The sequence below is a fragment of the Lampris incognitus genome, chromosome 13 (assembly GCF_029633865.1).
Source record: "Lampris incognitus isolate fLamInc1 chromosome 13, fLamInc1.hap2, whole genome shotgun sequence".
Classification (NCBI taxonomy): Eukaryota; Metazoa; Chordata; class Actinopteri; order Lampriformes; family Lampridae; genus Lampris; species Lampris incognitus.
The window spans coordinates 44270539-44279827 of NC_079223.1; the positions used below are offsets into that span (position 1 = coordinate 44270539).

A 9289-nucleotide genomic window follows, 5' to 3' on the forward strand; every position below is an offset into this window, starting at 1 on the left:
TTTCATTTTCTGCCAACCTTTTGAATTTCTCTCAATTTACAGTTCGTTATATTATTTCATCATTTTCAATGTTTGGTGCAATGGTTCGGACTTGTGCTTTTGGTGGCTGTAGACAACTGGGTCGGTTGGGCTCAGGTCACGCCGCGGCTGGGGGAGCAGTCACCCGCCTCTCTCCCCCGCGGCCCGTCTCGCGGGGCCCCCTTCTGTGTCGAGGTGGTTGAGGCATCTGTGGTTGCCATGATTAAGTTCTTCAGTGAAAGGGGCCTACAGCTGATGATACTCAGCTGTACGTGCCTGTAAGGGCTGATGATCATACTCAAATGGTTAACTTAGACCAGTGGTTCTCAACCTTTTTGGGGTCCTGGACCCCCTGCGTATTTTTTGATCTACCCTGAGGACCCCTCCACCTGATCTTGGGGGAGGGGGGTGGCAATTTGATAGAAACAGTAGAAACTGCATTTTAAATTGCATTATAGCATTTATTCACTCTTTGGGGCAAAAATAAGAGCTTTCAGTTGTAACTTAGATATAGTTAACAAAACAGAATTCTTACGCAGTAACTTTCAGATATATGTAACAAAACAGAATATGTATTCAGTAACTTTCAGATATATGTAACAACACAGAATATGTATTCAGTAACTTTCAGATATATGTAACTAAACAGAATATGTATTCAGTAACTTTCAGATATATGTAACAACAGGATTTTTATGCAGTAACTTTTAACAATGCAAACGGGAGCGAGATCTCTTATTAAAATACAATAAATTACACTTGTGAAACAGATGTAATTAGAGAAAAAAGTCCTGTTACCCTTTATAGTTTAGGTAGATAAAGGTCTCAGTCACATTTGAGTAAAATAATACTGTATCTATAAATGTCATAGGATCTTTTTTTTAAAGATACTTTATTTTCAGGGACCCCTTGCAATTACACCACGGACCACTAGGGGTCCGCGGACCCCCGGTTGAGAAACACTGACTCAGAGGCCTTCAGATGGTTCAGAATGCTGCAGCTAGAATCCTAACTAAATCTAGGAAATTTGACCATTTTACACCAATTCTTGCCTCCCTTCATTGGCTTCCTATCCATGTTAGATCAGACTTCAAGGTGCTTCTGCTGACTTATAAAATCCTAAAGGGGCTTGCTCCATCTTTCCTGTCTGACCTCCTTAAACCGTACATTTCATCTCGAGCTCTTCACTCTCAAGATACAGGGCTCCTGTGTGTACCCAGAGTTAAAAAGAAGTCAGCTGGTGGCAGGGCCTTTCCTATCGGGCCCTGTTCTTGTGGAATAACCTGCCTGCTGCCTGCTGCCATCAGACAATCAGAGTCTGTTGAGTCCTTTAAATCCACACTTAAAACTCATCTTTTTGCCTTAGCTTACAATTAGTTGCCTTTAAGTTGAGTGCTTCACAACCTGTACTGCATGGTGGGTCGGTTTCTGTCTCAATGAATTTACCAACCACTGTTCTGCTGACCAGATTATAGCGTATAGATTATGACTAATTGATGACATAATTGATTATGACTAATGACTATTGCAAACTGTTCTCTTCTCTCATGTGTCTTCTCTCTCTCTCTCTCTCTCTCTCTCTCTCTCTCTCTCTCTCTCTCTCTCTCTCTCTCTCTCTCTCTCTCTCTCTCTCTCTCTGAATGATGTCTTCTATCTCTTCTTCTGTGTGTGAATGGTGTCTTGTGAGTCTCCCTTGTGTGCACGTGCAGTCGGTCCTCCTCCCAGGTTTCCGTGGTGACGGTGGTCACCACCTGGCGATGCTTGGCATTCCCCTCATCACATTTTCTTTTTATATATCTTATAAATCCATATAATTGTTATTATCCTGGGTTGGGTTTTTTTACGTGGTGATGGTGGTCACGTGGCTCGGGTCCTGGGCTGTTCCAGTGGCGCCTGGACACTGCTTGGCATCCTGCACATCATATTCTTCATGAAATTTATAATTCCATTATAATTCTGTTATCCTCTTTCAATGTTGTATTCAGTAAATCGTGTAAACACAACGTCCATGGCACGTTGTCCGTCTTGGGAGAGAGATCCCTCCTCTGTTTCTCTCCCTGAGGTTTCTTCCTATTTTTTCTCCCCGTTAAAGGGTTTTTTTTGTGTTTTTGTTTAGGGAGTTGTTCCTTATCCGATGAGAGGGTCTAAGGACAGGATGTTGTGTTGCTGTAAAGCCCCCTGAGGCAGATTTGTAATTTGTGACATTGGGCTAATTGACTTGTCTAGACTTCCGTTCCGGGGAGATGGTGAACTTTTGGAATCCCCACACAACGGTAATTACCTGGGAATTCGCACCGTTTGATCCACTTTTAAAGGTACATTTTCTGAAGTATGGTCCGAAGGGCCATGGTAAGAATTCATACTTTTCATCATCTATTTGTGAAGAATTCATCGGCCTAATGGGTGACAAAACAAAGCAAGCAATTGCTACGGAACTACAGTGAGCAAAGTATTTCTCTGTGATAGTAGACTCTACACCTGATATGTCTCCCGTGGACCAACTGACTTGTGTTCCAAATTTTTGAGTTAGGAAGGGAAAGTAGTTGAGCTAATTATTGGATTTGAACCCATTCACAATCACACAGGCTCGAGTCTGCCTGACTGTGTGATGAAGATGGTCAGCGATTTGGGGCTGGATATCTCCAATTGCCATGGCAAGGCAAATAACAATGCATCCAATATGTCTGGGAAATATAATGGGTTACAAGCTCATCCCAAGAAAAACAACCCATTCATTCATCACATTCCACGTGTGGCACATTCCTTGAATTTGGTTGGTGGGAACTTTGTTGAAAATAGTTGTCAGGAAACAAGCCAGTTTCTGACTTACTACAAGCACTATATGCTTTTTGCTCCGCTTCCACCCACCGATGGAATAAATTGTTGACTACCAACATCACACTGACGCTAAAATCCCTCTCCAGTACGAGATGGAGTTGTAGAGCGGACTCCACAACAGCGCTTTGTGAAAATTCTGGTGAAATAAGTGGGGCCTTACAGATGCTGGCATCTGACAATTGAAGAGTGACAGAACACATGGTGCGAGGCCGCTGTGCTCTATACCAAGTTTGGGAAGCTGGAGACTGCACTGATGACCATATTTTGGGACACTGTGCTGCACTGATTCAAACTTACAAGCAGCAGCTTGCAACAGAGGGACTTGGACCTAATGACCGCTGTGTGCCTTTTGGAATCACTGCGCACTTACTTTACATCAGTATGAGGGCCATTTGCCGACTTCGAGACATCTGCCCAGGCTATCATGGTGTGACACAGACCTACCATTATGAGACTCACTGCATGAGAAAAAGAAGAGCCTTTGACCATGAGGCAGTCTACAGTGAAGTAGATCCCACTGGAAGTAAAAATGTCCAAATTGAGACATTCAATGTGATTGTTGACAGTTTGCTCTCAGGACTGAGCAGATGGCTGGATGCATACAGAGGCATCAATGGTCACTTTAGTATCTTTTTTGACATGAACTTTGACAACACTGATCTCCCCAAATGGGCTGATGCTCTTTCCTCTTCATATCCAACTGACTTGGACAAGGCCTAAGCTGATGAGCTGATCCAATTTAGGTCTTTTGTCAGCACCGAGCAAGATAAGACTCCTGCAAATGCATTGCAAGTTGTGCTGAGGAATGGACTCCAGACAACCTTCCCCAACGTTTTTGTTGCGCTCAGGCTTTTTCTCACACTGCTTGTATCCAACTGCGAGGGACAGAGGACATTTTCACAACTGAAACGGATAAAAAAAAAGAACTCAGAACAACCATGGGTCAGAAAAGACTGTCAGCACTCTCTTTGATGTCCATCAAGCCTGGGCTTGTGAGAGAACTGGATTTTGAGGATTTGATCACAGTTTGCAAAAAAAAGTCAAGAAAGAAGTACTTAAAGGTAAGAACCATTTCATTATGCTGTCTGTGCATTATCTGTTGTGATTGTGTGATGCTGTATGAGTGTGGATGGGTTTATTTGATATGCTGTTTGCATAGCATGTGTATTGCATCACTGTGGTGTGATGCTGCTATATTGTGTTAGAATATGTTTGTCAAGTTCATTATATGTTGGTTTTTGCAGTTCTGTGTGAAGTTGCCTAGCTCACTTTATGAGCCTTATTTTGAAACCCGCACTCGGCTGTGCTGTGCGATTACCTTAGGATGGCATTGTTGTAAACCCATTCCTAGTCAGTCACATTATTATGTATCAGTAATAACTGGTGTGCTCGGATGGTTTTCAGTGAACACAAATGTTGCCATAGTGTAGAATCATACACTGCCTCAGGATGATTTAATCCATTGTTTCCTTGTCTTGTGACTTGTGAGGGAAATGGCAGTACTTGGTCTATTCAACTGTATAGCTGTACCTGCTCAGCTGGACTGGTTATTCAGCCTTTGACCAATGGGTGTGTGATTATGGTCTGGTGAATATGACATGCCAACTTGACTCGAAGCTAAAAAAGTAATTAAGGCTGGGGTGGGCGTGGGCGGTGAATGGGGGGGTTCGGGTGGGGTGTGTGTGGTGTGTGTGTGGGGGGGGTGGTGGTGTATGGGGAGGGTCAGTGCCCAGGGGCCCCTGGGGTGCTAATACAGCCTTGCCAGGATGGGTATTCAGAGATGGCAGGCTAATCACTGGCAAAACTTGAAATCAAACCAGATTTGTCATGGTTGCGTGGTCTGGGTTTCCAAGGTTCACCAGTTCACAATTCCCTGATGGGCATGCCATTTCTGTTCCTGCCCTGCCTTGCTCACCTGTTCCCCATTTCCCTGATTGGGATTGGCTCCCCAGCAGTTATACTAGTTCCCCGGGTTGCCCCGACTCTTTGTCAGATCGTTATGTTAACTTTTGGTAGCTGGGTGCTTCAAACCTTGTCTCGAGCCTTCCTTGCTTGTCTGTATCTACCGCTCCTGTTTTTGTTAGTTTTTCATTCATTAGAGCGTTGCCCTATCCTGGCCTGTCTCCGCTGTCTGCATTTGGGTCCTCAATTCCTGCTCTCGATGTGACGGTACGATCTGACCAAGTATGGTCCCAGCAGATCTGCTCAGCCTGCCGTATACTTCGGAGGATTTCAGTGTGTTGAGGGACACCTTACTGAAAGAAGAGCCAGGCTTCTTTCTCACTACCATCTAGAAGAGAGACATTGAGTTTGCCCAAGAAACGGCTTTTTCCAGGTGGCAGTGTAACCCAGCAGTTACTTAAGTCAGTTGATTCAGTGTTAATAGGTACACTGTCTCTTTAAGATTTCCGACCGTGAGCACAGCTTTACGGCTGTAGAGTGGGGATCTTATGGCCGAGAGAGTCTGTCTCCTTTGGAGATGAAAAAGCTGAAGCCAAGTTGAATCAAAGCGAACATTTTTAAACACCCAAACCCAGTTGGAAAGTGCTCAGCCCAGCCTTGTTGCTGAAGCATGGGATATACAGCTTGGCTCAGGCGGCTCCAAGTAAAACCTAATTTTAGACCAGGTTCATCCTTCTCACCAAATCATTATTGGCAAATAAATTAAGGCTCTGCTTAAAATTAAAACAAAAAAATTTAAAAAAAACACGCCAACCCTCTACAGCAGAAATCAAGAGAAACGTAAGCAGCATCTTCAGTTGCCCAACCAGACAATTCATCCTCTGTGGTACGCCTTCCTATTCCCTAGAACAGGTGGCACTGGGTTGGATGACGGGCCAGGAGGCACGTGGGGCAACGTGGTCAGAACAGGTAATTCCGTTAAGATCGTAGTCGATGTATGGAGTGGTTCAAACAGACATTGTGCTGTAGCTATTACACAGTTGGTGATAGGGTAGGTCATTCACCAGTTTGTGCACGCTCTGAGTGAATGATGGCAAGTCCCGTTCAAGTTTGAAGTCTTGTGCAAGAACACCTCGCTGGTAAGCGTCTACACCCTGGCAGCCATTAAGGATCTCGGGCATGAAAACTGAGTAAAAGGCATCAAAGTCGACAGAGGCCATGTTGTAGACAGCTAGGGTCATTTCCTCTTGGAGAAGATCATGACTTTTGTGGAGAAGCACTTGCAGTAGCACATTGATAAAGTGGAACAACATGGAGGTGCGAAACAGCTTTTTGTTGTACAATTTATGCTAGCTGTTAAGACACTCCAAATAGGACAGATTCTGCTTGAAGATGTGGATGTCTGGCTGCAGGATAGACTGCCCAAAGGCCTGCATGGCAGCTGTGAACTGCGCCTCATTTTCCATGGTACCTTCTGTGGCTCCTCTCTGAACACTGACCAAGACTGAAGTTTTGAAGAAGTACCTCCAGTTTTGGTGAAGTACTTGGTAGAGTAGCTCAAACATCTCAGCCTTGACGTCTGGGGATGATCGCTCTGCCACAATGGGGTAAACATGTTCCATGCAGAGAGAGAGGATGCTGGGTAGGAAGGGTTTGAAAGCTTGACCAAGCTCTTGCACCACCACCTGCAGGATTTTCAGGAACTTCTGTACCACTCTACAGCCTGCGCTGCCCTCTTGTAAGATACTGGCTCCCAGCTGCTCCCTGGTGAACATGCTAATGAAGGTGTGGATTATCTGTCATGTGAAGGGAACACCCATTTGCACTCATAGGGCTTGAAACAGCGTCAAGAAGAAGCTCAACATTTCATCCGTCACATCTGGATGCTGAATGAAGATTGGGAAAAGGCTGAGGGACACTTGGACAGACTCCTGAATGCTCTGGTAGCAGATCTACCATGACTTGGTTGATTCCCCTGAGATGCTGTTCACTATGTCTCTTAGCACAGGTAGGGTTTGCTGCAGCAGTTCTCATGTCAGAAGTGCAAGTACTGTCGGCATGTGCTCCAGCAGCAGCTTCCGTAACTCTTTCCTTGCAACGCTCAAGTCCTCTTGCGGGTAAGCTAGCTCCTCTGATGTGGTTTTTCACAGAAACAGTCCTAAAGAAGCTAGGGCTTAGGACTGGATCAACTGTAGGGTGTTTGTAAAGAAATCACGGTAGAACATTGGCCAATCCTGACGGCCAATGTCCACTATGACTTTGCAGAGTTTGTTGCGTATGAAGTAGGGTATGGCTTTGTGCTGGGCAAGTAGAAGCTTAGGCAGGTAACTGCAGATCTCCATCTTGTCTTGTAGGCAGCACAGTGTCAGTCCACCCAGTTATCAAACACTGCTGTATAGTTTTTTAATATATTTGCTGAAGCAGATTACAAATTTAATGCATGCCATGTAGAGACAGACTGATGTGGACGTCAGACGTCCCTGAGAGCAGGATAAGTGGATGATGGATGGATGGATTAATGTTTCCCCAGAGTCTTCACTGCGCAGTGTCCCAGAGTCTCCGATGCCCAGTGTCTCTCCTGCCCAGCATCCCAGAGTCTCAGCTGCCCAGCACCACACTACGGAGACACCCAGCTGTTTCTGCTGACATCCAGGCTGATCCTGTTCCCAAGCCTCCAGCTGCCTCTGCCGACACCTGGGTTGATCTCGAACTGCCACCCGCCTTTGCTGACGCCTGGCCTGATCTCAATCCACCACTCGCCTTTGCCGACACCTGGCCTGATCTCGATCTGCCACCCTCCTTTGCCGATGCCTGGCCAGATCTCCATCCACCACCCGCCTTTGCCGACACCTGGCTCGATCTCGATCCGCTACCCACCTGTGCTGATGCCTGGCCTGATCTCAATCCACCACCCGTCCTTGCCAACGACCAGCCTACCCTCCAGCTGCCCAAAGTAGTGGGGTCCTTGGTCTTTGAGTTCCCGGTTGGCTGTTACCGGTGGCTTTCGAGGTTGCTTGGTTCCGGCTCTCGGTTTCCCGTGTCTCCAGTGGCCTGGCTTCCCAGGTCTGCTGTGGCCCGGCTTCCCAGGTCTCCAGTGGCCCAGCTTCCCATGTCTCCAGTGGCCTGGCTTCCCATGTCCCAGGCAGCCCCACTTCCTATGTCTCGAGCGACCCAGCTTCCCATGTCTCATGCGGCCCCAGCTTCCCGTGTCTCGAGGGGCCCTACTTCCCATGTCTCAAGCGGCCCAGCTTCCCGTGTCTCGAGCGGCCCAGCTTCCTGTTTCTTGAGCTGCCCAACTTCCCATGTCTCAAGCTGCCCAGCTTCCTGTGTCTGGGTACCTGTAGCGCCTCCCAGAGTGCAGGGGGGAGAACAGTCCATGGTTGGAGTGGGTGGGATCTCTGCTGATGCTGAGACCCCTTCAAAGGCAGCATTTGTGATAAATGTCTTTAATGGCTTGGAGCTGGGTACCGGTCATATGCTGGGCCACCTTGACAGCCCGCTGCAGAGCTTTCTGGTTTATTGATGTGCAGTTGCCGTACCACACTGAGATGCAGCTGGTCAGGATGCTCTCTATGGTGCAGTGGTAGAAGTTGGTGAGTATTTTGGGGGATAGATGGGCGCTCCTCAGCCTCCTCGGGAAATGCAGGCATGTGTTGGCCTTTTTCACAAGTGCCTAGATGTTTGATGTCCAGGAGATTGTTGGCGGTGCACCATGATGTGAGGTGCTGAATCTCATCCCTGTAGGCCGTCTCGTCATTGTTGGTGATACGGCCTATGACTTTGGTGTCATCCACAAACTTAACTATTATATATGAAGAGAGTTGGCAGGCAGTCATGGGTAAAGAGGGAGAAAAGGAGGGGAGCTCAGAACACAGCCTTGAGGGGCACCTGTGCTGAGGGTCAGGGTGGAGGAGGTGTGGTCACCTAACCTAACAGACTGAGGTCTGTTGGTCAGGAAGTCCAGAGTCCAGTTACAGGGGGAGAGGTTGAAGCCAAAGGAGAGGAGTTTGGTGGTTAGTTTGGCGGGGATGATAGTGTTGAAAGCAGAGCTATAATCTATGAACAGCATCCAGATGTATGTGTTGTTAAATTCAAGATGGGTCAGAGCAAAGTGCAGGGCAGTGGCAATGGCATCCTCTGTAGACCTTTTGGGACGGTAGGCAAACTGAAGTGGGTCGAATGTGTGTGTGTGTGTGGGGGGGTAATGTTTTTGATGTGAGCCAGAGCCAGTCTGTCAAAATACTTCATGGCAATGGGGGTGAGTGCTATGGGTCACTAGTCATTCAAACATGTGGGTGTTGATTTCTTGGGGACAGGAATGATAGAGGTGGTCTTGAAGCATACCACAACTATGGATTGGGACAATGAGAGGTTAAATATAGTTTTGAAGACCTCAGCCAGCTGGTCGGAGCATTCCTGGAGGACCTGGCAGCCTTCCTTGTGTTCACTTTGGGCAGTGATTCTCTGACCTCTGCGATCGATAGAGTGAGTGTGACAGATGGAATAATGTTCATTACCAGCATTTTCACGT

At 46.9% G+C, this 9289-nt stretch overlaps 1 pseudogene; it reads right to left on the bottom strand.

Annotated features, from left to right (window-relative positions):
• Positions 1–5765: 5765 nt before the first annotated feature.
• On the bottom strand, positions 5766–7100 carry LOC130122552 (exportin-6-like; annotated as a pseudogene).
• Positions 7101–9289: the final 2189 nt, after the last annotated feature.